The sequence below is a fragment of the Monodon monoceros genome, unplaced genomic scaffold (genome assembly GCF_005190385.1).
Source record: "Monodon monoceros isolate NGI ecotype Baffin Bay Population unplaced genomic scaffold, NGI_Narwhal_1 Super_Scaffold_12, whole genome shotgun sequence".
Taxonomy (NCBI): Eukaryota; Metazoa; Chordata; class Mammalia; order Artiodactyla; family Monodontidae; genus Monodon; species Monodon monoceros.
Window position 1 is genome coordinate 87552901 of NW_021703768.1, and position 13072 is coordinate 87565972.

Consider the following 13072-nt stretch of genomic DNA (forward strand, 5'->3'; position numbering starts at 1 on the left):
GAACTCCTGGTTTCAGTTCTGACATGAAAGAGCTTAGAAGTCATCACTCCCACCCTTAAAAACAAGAAAAAAAGATAAATAAATTGAAAATCAAAAACTTTTCTTAGACCCCTCGGAGAAATGAGGCAACAGGACACGCTGCCACCACAAATCTGGAGAGACAGACAAGTTCAGAGAGCCACAACTGAAGTTGGCGTTCCTAGAGCAAAAGCCATAACATGATAGGAGCACTAAATGGTAATTTTGATGAATTGCTAGAACCTGAGAGAAAACTAGTTTGAGAAACTCCTTGAGGCTGCAATCTTAGGAGGGGCTCGCACTTCTACTCCAGGAGCCCCACCAGATTCTCACAGTGAGGAGCCAAGAAAGATGTTCTCTTGGCTCTGGCAGGGCAGGGAGAGGTAGAGTAACCATTATGAAATATGCCCAAAGTGTTCTCCGTAACAAATGCCTACTCTCCAATGAGAAAGACTTCACCAGAGCCTTATTCCACCTGGGAGAGGGACTTTTCTCTGATTCTAGCATAGAGATGAGAACTCTATGAAAGAATCAAAAGGAAATGGTAGCATCAAAAACACTGTAACAGAAATGAAAAATGCCTTTGATGGATTCATCAGTAGACTGGACACAGCTGAGGAAAGAATCAGTGAGCTTGAATATAGATTAATAAAACTTTCCAGACTGAAATGCAAAGAGAAAAAAGAATGAAAAAATCAGAAAAGAACATCCAAGAACTGTGGGAGAAATTCAAATGGTACAACATATGCGTATTCAAAATACCAGGAGGAGAATAAAGAATAGAGCAAAATAAATATTTTCATAATGGCCAGGAACTTTAGAAAGTTAATAAAATAGGCCAAGCCACAGATCCAGGAAGCTCTGGGGTTACCAAGCAGGAAAAGTACCATAAAATATACATTTTGGTATATCGTTTTCAAACTGCAGGAGACCAAGGACAAAAAGCAAATCCTGAAAGAAACCAGAGTTGGGGCAGTGTTTGGCAGGAACTTTCCCAAAGAGAAACAAAGATAAGAATTTCAGCAGACTTTGCATCACAAATCATACAAGCAAGAAGGGAATGGAATGAAACATTTAAAGTATTGAAGGGGGGAAGAAAAACAGCAATTATTCTTCAAAAGTGAAGGAAAAATTGAGATTTTTTTAGATGAACAAAAACTGAGGGAACTTATCAACAACAGAACGTCCCTGAAATAACTGTTAAAAGAAGTTCTTCAAGGAGAAAAAAATATATAGATCAGAAATGTGGATCTACATAAAGGAAGAAGGAACACTGGAGAAGGAAAAAATAAAGATAAAACAAGATCTCTTAGTTTTCTTAATCTTAATTGATCTAAAATAGTTATATTTTATTTAAAGGAATGCAATGAATGCATGGTATATGCATAAGTGAAATGAATGACAATAATGTCATAAGGGATGAGATGGAGGAATTAGAAATACTCTAAGATCTCTGCAGTACTTGTGAAGTGCTATATGTTATTTGATGGTAGACTTAGGTTAGTTAATTTATACTGCAACCTCTAGGACAACCACTAACATCTTTTTAAAAGAAACATTAAAATGGAAAGAGAAGATGAAATGGAATCAAATGAAATGCTTAGTTAAAACCAGAAAAGGCAGGAAAAGAGGGAAAAATAAAATTACAGGGCAATAATCTATCAAAAATAGACACAAAGATAAACAAAATATAGCAAATAGAATACAAGAAAATATAAAAAGGTTAATCACAAGTGGGATTTACTAAACAAAGCTATTTCAACATTTGAAAATTAGTATAAATCACCACATTAATAGACTTAAAAAGTAAAATGTAATCATCTCAATCAATACAGAAAAAAGCAGTTGACAAATTTCAGCAGCTATTCATAATAAAAATTTTCAGCAAATTAAAAAATGATAGGAACTTCTCTATTTGATTAAAAAAACTTTACAGCTAGCCTCATACTAGTTCTTTATTAGTTATGGACTACAAAGGGTTAAATAACTAAATAAAATGAAGAGAAAAGCATAGCCTTCAAATCTTCTCTCATTCTTAAATCCAGGTTCATTCAAGAGAAATTCAAGCTAAATAACATCTCAATAAAATTGGAGTGAACTTATAACTCCAATTATAACTTATAACTCAGATATATTTTCTACTTAGTTTTACCCTTCCTCATAAATTTGTTATAAAATTGAAATTTATCAAAAATTACTGTTGCATTTCTGAAGGTAAAATAGTAATACAAAATCTGTCAGAAACAATGTAATAACTACAACAATTGTGAGGAAAAACAAATATTTTCTAATTATCCAATACTTTTGGATGAAATTGTTAAGTGCAATGAGATCTGGGAATGAAGAGAAATCATAAATTTTACTCTTAGATCTGCAGCAACTCATTTGTGTGAATAAATTATATAACTTCTAAGTTTCTTGATTTAATTCATGTAAAGTATTTTATTAATTATATATACTTAACAGAAAAGTTCTAACATTTTATTAACCATGTATTGGACTGTCATACAAACATATACCCCAAGACAAAAAAAAAATGGTAGGAAGCTTTGTTACCTATAACACATAATGACTAGGCTTCATAGAATATAAACTTAGAGGGACTCAAGTACACTTCAAAAGATCATAAAACACTGAACTCTGATTTTCAAATTGTTTAAAAATCAGAAGATACTTTTGACATATTTTATGCCATTTGGCACTCTGTGATATTTCAAAATACCTCACCTTTAAGTTTCAGAAGATTTCAACATGAAAGTCTTCTAGAAAGCTAGGCTTTATAGAAGTAATTCTCAGCATACTGATTTGGAATCAACAAAAACAGTTTACAAATAACAATTACTTCAAGGCCAACCCAGTTCATAAAATCTTCATTTCTGAGAGCTGCTGAAGCAAAAATGTTCTGAACTATGATGTTGTCGTGTTAGTGTACACAAAGCCCGGTCTCTGATCTCTGTTTCATAACCAGTATTTAGAAACCATTTGAACAACGCAACGATATTCTCTGTTGTAAAGTAAAATAAAAATTTCATCAAATATATCTATTTACTGGTATGGTTGTGCTAACGTACTTTTCCAAAGCTAATTAACAAACCTCTGATGACTAACTCAGTTCAGGCTATATAAATTCATGCCTTGGTATAGTCTGTGTATATTAAATGGTGGGAGATAGTTTCTTCACTGAGTTTAGAAAAAACTTAAATTTTAATCCATGTAAAATAAAGGCAGATAATCTGATTTGACATATCTTGAGAAGCCTGGAGGCTAGAAGAACCCCACTGGGCCAGTAGATGATTAGTTAATAAAGAGAAAGCAGCCTGACACCAAGGTGAGCAGTAATTAAACCTGTAGTGAAATTCTCTAATAGAATTCAATAAAGTGGCACATTGTTAGCAGAACAGGTTTCTTCAAATGGCATTGATGGGTAAACCTCAAAGTGAGCAGAGATTCTGTTCAAGGAAAAATGCAGATGCTTCTTCTATGAATTTACTGCTCCCTGGGTCATGTTCTGTACAGGCAGTATATCGGATATTCAGTGTGTTTGATTTCCACTGCTTTTCATAATTGATGCAAAGAGAAAGTATTGAGTTATATCTTCAGTTCATTCATTTATTTTTCATTGCAACGATGGGTTTGATTTGGTTTTGTGGATGTAGGGGTGGAAAAACTTTCCCTTCTCTTCTAGGTTCTTTGGCTGGTCTAATAAATTGATATAAGACAGATTAACAGGAGAAAAAAACAAAAGTTTCATAACATGGGTACTTCCAGTATATATGGAAGAGACCCAGGAAAAATGAGTAACTCTCTAAAATGGCTGAAGCCATCACTTTAAATATTATCTTCAGCTGAAGACAAAAGAAGATGTTGCGGTTGGGGAGTCAGTTATGGGAGGTGAGCAGGAAAAGCACAGTAACCAAACATACGGTTATGCAGATTTGTCATTGCCTTCTCCACTGGTAATAGTTTCTAAAGATTTAGTCATCCTTCTCTTCCCAGTACAGCCAGGGAAATACCAGTACAAGTGGCGATTTCCCTTATAAATCTAAATTTTCCTTTTTCTTAGAAAAGGAAAACTTTTATGCAGTTTCCAGAGCTTTTCTGTATGCTGTTTCTTAAAAATAATCAGCCTAAAGTAATCAACATGCTAAAGAGGCGTATTTTGGGTTATATATTTTTCTCCCCTGAAGTGCTAAAATCTAGAATTCCAAAGGTGAATAAAACAAAGCCGTTGTCATAAAGGGCCTTGAATATCACAGTCAATCCAGAAGTATAAATACATTTCAAAGTATAAAGGCCTACAGGGAGAAAACCCCTCACTCAGCCTGAGAGTGTAAGGAAAATAGAGAGAGATGACCTTGAGGAGGAATCTTAAAGGAAGACTAGATATTTGTCAGATAGGGAAAGGAATTTCAGGCACAGGGAACTGAATGTGAAAAAAGTATGGAGTTATGAAAATTAATGACAGTTCATGAAGCCATAACGCTGTTAGCTTGGCTTGTGGGCGGTTGAACACAGGCAGATGCAAGTAAACCCAAGAGGTAAGAAAGGACCAAATTGTGAATAGCTTTGACTGTTGATGTAAACTTGTTCCCATGGACAACTGAAAAATAGAGTGTTCCTCAACTGAGCAGGGGAAGAAAAGAACTTGATTGGAAAGGAACACGATTGCAGGTTTTTATGGCTCCCAGGAAGCAATGAATTACTCTTTTCAGACTCACACTTACTTGCAAGGTGCCTGAGCATCAGTAAAGAAGGAAAAAATATATAAATATTTCACAATCATAAAACAGTGAAATATTTATGTAAATAATGAAGATGGAGAAATGGGGTGAGACAGGAAGATGAGAGACCAGTTAAAACTGTCCAGTCTAGTTCTGATAAAATAAGGGTCAGGACTAAGAAGCAGCAGTGGGGAGAAAGCAAGGAGAAATGAGGAGGTTTGCAATAAAACAAACATGTCTTAATGGTAAGCTGGAGGGAGAACATGAAGAGGAAATTGTCAAAGATGACTAGTTTTTTGCTTTGGGAGAAGAGGTTTAATGGCATTTTTAAGCATCACTGAGAATTTAAGGGGAAAAACAGTATTAAATTTATAGGGTGCATGGAGAAGTCTGGACAGGGGCTTCCCAAAAGACATTTTTGAAAGGAAAAATTGTCAAAACCCCTGCCTCCTGTTTTGTTTTGTCTTATCATTTTCACTAGTCATCTGTATCCAGACTGCACTTATAAAATTCTTTCAGGTGTCCTTTTGGTCATCTGACTTCTTCTTGCAAATATCATGTGTTTGTTTTCATAGATTCTGTATCTTTCAAAAACTGAACACTGAATTTTCTAGAATAGAAAACAGAGAAGGTTAAGCAAGCTTGTTTCTCATGATAGCACGTTAAACGCTGCAGGAATATATCAAAATTAGCGTAAGATTACTGAGCTACTTTATCCGCCAAATAAATAAATAAGTAAGTAAGTAAGTAAGTATGCCCATGTTCCCATGTTTAGAAGAAGTGTGGGCTCAGTGGATTGCAAGGCTATCCCCTGAAGTAGAAATAAACCTCTGGAGAGATCTTTTCTGCTAACCAAAGGTGAAACCAGAGACATTTCTGCCCCCTTAAGAGGCTTCAGAAGCTAAAAGGGATTGGAACAGAAGGTGAAGGACAGTGTGACAGATGGGAGTCCTCCATTTTCCTCTAGAGAAAATTCTGCTATGTGCCCCTCACACCATCCTCCATGCCTCTCAGGACCCAAAAAAGCTTCAAAATCTATTAAGAAAGATTTCTTATTTCAGCTGAATGAAAGAGCTCAGCATTAATTGAAATATAAGAGTTAAGGTATGTACGTAGCCCTATGATTTTTTGTGTGTGTGCTGATATAATAATGATGATGTAATACCATCTGGAATAAAGACAAAGGTTACATCAAGTTGAAAATTATATTCCTAAGCCTTACTTATGGTAACAGGTTCAAGCAAGTTCTCAATTGTCATTAGTAGCTCTTGATCTGAGGATTCTTTGGCTCGTCAGCAAATGCTGTGCTTCTTCCAAATAGCTCACGTGCTTCTTCCAAATAGCTCACTTCCATTCCTCTGCTCAGGCCCCAGGCTCTCACACAGAGGCTTCCTAATGACCTGCAGCCCAATCTTAAACTCGCCACATCGCTGCAGTATGACATATTCCATCAGGAGCTACTGTGCAAATAACATATTTCCATTTTTAAAGTCTGAAAAATGTCACAAAAAGCTTTTGGCATTTACATGACTCAGTCTTACACCCTCTAATTCTCTCTGCAGCTAATTTCTTATGTTCGATACATATCCACCACAGGAAACCAGGAATAACGATTACAGGAAAAGCTGAAGTTCGACAGCCCAGCCATTAGCATTCAGAAGTCTAAAGAATAGGGATTTAAATGGCACTATCGACAGTTATTTCTTACATAACGAAAATCAGGGCTGTCAACATGTGCGACATTAAAAAATATTCAGTAATTTTAGTTATAGCCCGTAGGGTTTTTTAATGCATTCCTGAGAACTAGCAAAAATCTACAAAGATGTGCACCAAGAGGGCCTAATAGATCAGAGGAGTGAAATTACATTCAATGTGGGTAAAACAGCTTGCTGTATGTTCTCTAACTACTGATCTTATCTCTCATAAGCATGCCCCATGCTTCGTTTAATGTTGGACCACACTCCTTGAGAGAGGAAATTCACGCTTGCATTTTATGAGGCTCACATGCAAAATCCACATTGTTTCCATTTCTTCTGTCTCACTTTACATAGATTGGGCTTTTATCTTTCTGCTGAATAACATTTGTTGTTTTATTTTCCACTGCTTAATATACAAGGGCTTACCAAAGGAAATGGAGAGACCAGTGGCAGGTCTGTTTTAGCCCCCAGGAAGAGATTCAAATACACTCTGAAAATCTGCTTATTCAAATTTGGTTACATTGCATGCATGACCCCAGTGGGAAAAATGTGCACGATTCATAACTGCTCATTGTTGAATTGTCCGAAGTTAGGTAAAATAGCACAAGTTCCCGAATAGTATCATGATATGCTATGTGTGCAGCACGCCAACACAAGCTAAGCAACAAACAACTTTTATTTTCTTTTTAAAAGCACAACTGCCATGCCACAGCTGTCTACAACCCAGATCTTTAATTCATTGATTGATTCTCATATAACTGATTGGCTAATTGTTAAGATGTACAAGTGACTAAACAACTGACCTTCATAATTTGATTTTGTCTGCAAAATTATTCAGCTAGCTGGAGTCACCTACAGAACAAGCAGTTTGTCTTCTACTGGTACTTCCCCTGCAAAAATAAAAACTGATCACAAGCATGGCAAATATCTATTATGGAAGAAGCATCATTCCTTTCACCTTTATGTATCTTCCTAGGTCAACATGAAGGATAGGGTTCTTGGATGATACCTTTACACTAGATTGTTAACTTAATCATTAACATATTTCCAAGTCAATCTAAATTTTTAAATTAAAATCAGGCTCTAGTAAGGCAGTTTCCTAGAAGACTCAAGCAGAAGACTCAGGACAGAAGGACTCAAGCATATTTTCACTAATGTGATGATCAGACTAAATACCTTTGATATAAACAACTGTATTTCAAATAACTGTGTGTGCATTTATAATAAATACCAATTGGCTAGAGTACTGCCAGATGGCTTTTTTATTCAAATTCATCCTGACTTGCTTCTGAAAAAATTTACTTTATAACCGATAGACCTTGTATAAGGTTTTGCCTCAATAGTAACAGCTCAGTTGTGATACTGATGCCGTTACACAGTTGCCTCAATTAGAAGACACACTAAGGGCTATGTTAAAAGGTCGTCATGAAAGCAGTGAATACATCTCCATCATATATATATATATGTGTGTGTGTGTGTGTGTATGTATATACACACACACACATATATGTATATGTATGATAATTTATATTTTAAATTAAATTTTAGGTTCAGAGATATTTTAAGAACCTGTTTTATCCTGGTGGGAAATGATTTAAGGGAAACAAGCGCTGAGAATTTCCTATGTTCCACCCCCTAACTCTTCAAAGAATAATCTCCCCCATTGGTTGACATTCTTTTCCTATTTAATAAATACGTACTGAATGTCTTCCATATTCTCACCCCCTGATGGGAGCAGAGATGTTTACAAGAATACTTAAGCCTTCAAAGTAGCTTTCTAATATTCATTCACTAATCCATACATTCATTCAGCAAATATTTATTGTATATTATGAAGCAGATACTGTGATGCTGATAAAGAAATAAAAAATGGACTCTGCATATGGAGTTGACATTGTAACTGGGGAGACCAACACACCCACAGATATTTAGTATGTGCACATTATGTTAAGTGCCAATTACAGTATGTGCCAGATACCCTAGCAACGTAATGAGAAAATGGACTCATTCTCCAATGGAGGTAGTAGAAATATGGTTTGGTAAGAGAGAAGGGGCTTAGAAAGCTTTGCAGAGAGGGTGACATTTAACAGAGGCCATCCAAAGTGAGTGGGTCCCCAGGGTGGAGTGGGCAGCATGGTCACCCAGAGCAAATGGAAGAGCATGAAGAAGGGCAGAGGGTTGCAAGTGCATCAGAGGAGTGTGGGTCCTCCAGTTTCTTGAGCTTGGGAACAGAAGTGTGTGAGTTATAGTTATTGCAACATATTCCCTTCCATTCAAAGCAGAAGTTATAAACTCGTGCCCTTTGGACCATTTTTGGCCCTGACACGTTATGCTTGACCTATGCAGTGTTTGAATTCATGGACAAAATTTAAACATGGGAGGAATTCACAAAAATCCACATTTCAAGCTTCTTTTGTAAAAGTATGTTTTTAGCAAAACTGGACCAGAATGTCTATTTGGAAATAATCTGCTGCAGACATGCAACGATAGCCCCCATTCTAGAAGCCTCTCTTTTAGTTTTACTACAATTCTCAGTAGGCCAGCTTCACTCATTAATGTTACTTGACAGGCTTTAGCTGGTGTTTTATTTGAGATGCCTGGTTTAAGGTTGTAATACTTCTGAAAAGGCAATTGACCCTGGGAGGAAAAAAGTGGAATGTCTCTCTGAACTGTTAATCAGTCACTTGTCGTTATTCTTCAGGTGTAAATGAAGGTTTGGAGAGCAACCTAGAATAGAGGAATAAAAAGCAGAGCACAAGGTCAGTAAGCATCAGAGTGTTTGGTTTTGTGGAGAATTTGGTGGACTTGGAAAAGAATAAAGGAAGGAGAACTTTACAGTTTCATGCTTTTACCATGGTTAATTAAAATATAAATATTTACTTCAAACTAGGAACCCACTATGAGAATTTGAGTTAAAACACTGACCTTTTCTTAATTCTTGACTATGCTTATTTATTTCTAGATAGTGTCCCTATTTGCAAGCCTATGATTTTTTTTTTTTTTTTTTTTGCCATACGCAGGCCTCTCACTGTTGTGGCCTCTCCCGTTGCGGAGCACAGGCTCCGGATGCGCAGGCTCAGCGGCCATGGCTCACGGGCCTAGCCGCTCCACGGCATGTGGGATCTTCCCAGACCGGGGCATGAACCCGTGTCCCCTGCATCGGCAAGCGGACTCTCAACCACTGCGCCACCAGGGAAGCCCAAGCCTATGATTTTTAATGGTTAAAATTCTAAGTCTGTCTCAGGGATCTCCTGAAAAGTTACTGGCCCTATGCCCACTGACTGAATTCCAGTCATGGACATTATCCCCAGGTAATTAAAATGTTCACTTAGAAAAAAAAAAAAAGCCAAGTATCACATAACATTGTTAACCTTCTACTCAGATAAGGTACTCAGTGTCAGAATTATCTGTACTGCCTTGGGGCTTTTTTGAAGAGTGAATATCATTGCACACACTGTCAGCATACACCATGTAGGAATAATTATCATCATTAACCTGAGTCTTATTAAGCTTCCTTCTTATTAATATGTATTGCCATTCACTGTAAGTGCTAAGTTGTGGCAGAAAAACAAAAGAGAGAGCTGAATAAAGCTGGCATTCCAGGCTTCAGTTACATTATTAAAATATTTAGAAAGTGAAGCTAATGAGTTCACCTTTCTTCTCAAAACATACAGATTCCCAAATGCTCCTAACCTTTGAAAGAACATGTCAGTTGAATATATAAGAGGAGGGAAGAGGGTGTTTGAAAAGAGCCAGACATCATGTATTGTTCATTCACAGAAGACAATGGATAAAGTCATTGATTTGATCAAAATGCTTGCGAATTACTGAATTCCACTTTCCAAATGTAACATTTGGAAACCATATGCTTGGAACCTGCAAACCAAAACCAGATGAAACATTTGCACTAGCTTTTTCTATCACACCTTTAAAGAGTTCTCAAACTCTAGGGGACAGCTCCTATAGAGGAAAGTGCTGGACTTAACAAGTAGGGAATTACTCTGCAAAGTCAGGGCTAACGATGGAGCTGGGCCATGGAATGGACAGAGGTGTCATCCCTGGGTAAAGCAGTATGGCTAGGGCTCCCCAGTGTCAGGTTGTTTTGAACTACAAAGAATCAGGACTTTGAAAGGCAGTACATAAAATGAAATATAGACCCGCTCCAATGGAGAATATGGAAAATTAATGAAAAGATTCCAAACATTAAAACATTTCATGGCAAATAGAGGCATATTTCAAACAACCAAATTTGAAAGAAAAAGTTATACTTGGCTTCCATGGGCTACTCTGTCTTCCCGTATATCTTCCAGATGCATTTGGAGGTACCAACCCTCATCTAAAACTTGTTCGTGGACCTCATTTTTCTATTACATCTCCTGAGAAAGAGTGATAAGGACAACTAAATGAACTGATGAAGATGTGGCTTTCCTCCTCTCATGAACCCACCATGCTTTACCCCCTCCTCTACCCTTTTACAGCCCCACTCCCTGCCTATACACATCTACAGTTGTTCTAGATTCAGTTACAAGGTGGACTTAAGTTTTGTGGAACCTGAACCATATATAATTTCAGTAGTTGTCTTTCAGGAAAAGATTACATTATGATACAAAATTAGGTATGAACATGAATATTTATTTGGAATGAGAAAGAAAATCACAGCAAAATCAAAGCTAAAATATCTGGAAAATACTTCAATCATTACAAAATGTAGAAAAATAATACAGAAGACTTATTTAACGAACTCCTTGACACATTCCTATAATGCTTTTCTTTCATTTGGCTGCATATTCTTTGATCACTTCTTCAAATGACAACAGTTTTATATTATCTTTCTATAAAAAGAATAAAAATATAATTTAATCTTCCTAACATAATTGGTTGAATTTGGTTTTATTAGTAGTAATGAGATGCATAAAACATTAAATGTCAGCACAGACGTAATGACCATTCGTAGAACTGCTAGGAATTTGTGTCCTGTAACTCAGAAATTCTCATATATTCCATACTGCAAAAAGCCATCAAAAAATAAAAATAATGTAGGGTACATTTGAATTTCATAAAATGCATTACAGAGTATATTCAGGATAGGAGAGAACTTCTGTTTTGACTGAGTGCTGATGTTAATTGAATCCTCCACTTATAATTTAAAATATCTGAAATATTGTAGAAAATTGTAGAAATATTTTCTACAAACCAGCTTGTGTATTTATGTACATTGGACCTCGCTTCTCATCTTCTACCATATATTTCTGGTGTTGACCATTGTAAGACCCATTCATATCATAATACAACCTCTGGCCCTGTCCCCCCATGGGAATCAGCCCAGTGGGCATTTGGAGTATTCCAGCTTTAACTGGGTAGCCAGTAATTTAACTAACAATCAGGAGATTGAAACCATATGCCACTAAACCCAAGTTTAGTGTATCCACAACTCAGCTTCTCCTTGGCCTGATCTGAGACATACCTCCCACCATTGCAGCCTCATCTGACAAAAAAGAAGTTGTGAATGAAGAGAAGCAATAGTGGACAGAAATACCATATATTACTTTAACCAACTTTATCTAATTCTGTGACTCTTTGGACACATTTCTAGGGTCTCTCCTGTTATCATGGAAGTGTAACTTAAGTGTCATTAACTTCAAGGTAAAGTTCCTTCCAACAGTTCAAAGATCTGGTAGAATTTTTATCTCTCAAAATTCCATTATTTAAGCATACAAATATGTGTGTAAAATGTTAAGATTTTTCAAATTAAAATAAAAGCATAAAATAAATAATTTTGTATACTCACATAGACAAATATACTTTGTCTATGATTCAAAGCAATGATTCCCTGGTAATGCTGAAGACTTGTAGCAGAGTACAGAGGGTTGTTTGTAGAAATAAGGTGCTGCTGTGTTGCAGCTCTGCCCTGTACAATTCACATGTTGGCCATTCAATGTTGAAGTATCTGATTAGTTAAAGCAATGACTTCAAGGGTCTAATTGAGCAGTTAAAGTAAAGCCTTAAAATCTGTAAAATGGGGGCTTCCCTGGTGGCGCAGTGGTTGAGAGTCCGCCTGCCGATGCAGGGGACACGGGTTCATGTCCCAGTCCGGGAAGATCCCACGTGCCGTGGAGCGGCTAGGCCCGTGAGCCATGGCCGCTGAGCCTGCACATCCGGAGCCTGTGCTCCGCAACGGGAGAGGTCACAACAGTGAGAGGCCCGCATACTGCAAAAAAAAAAAAAAAAAAATCTGTAAAATGTGGAGATGATATTAACTAACCTCAGTTCCAGCATCCCATGACCCTAGAAACTCAGGATCAGATCCAATTTATTAGTACTCAGCCATCATTTACTGTGTTTTGATTTTTGTTTTTTACATAATTATCTCCATACTTTTAAATTATTTGCTAGCATGTAAACTCTTGTCTCTGCTTCCTACAGTTCTAAATGCATCCCTCTTTGGAGAGTTTTAAAACAAAATACATAATTCCTCCACCAAACCAGTGAAGAATGAATCAAATGTATAATATTAAAGAGGGAGGGCTTCCTTGGTGGCTCAGTGGTTGAGAGTCCGCCTACCGATGCAGGCAACACGGGTTCGTGCCCCGGTCCGGGAAGATCCCACATGCCGCGGAGTGGCTGGGCCCGTGAGCC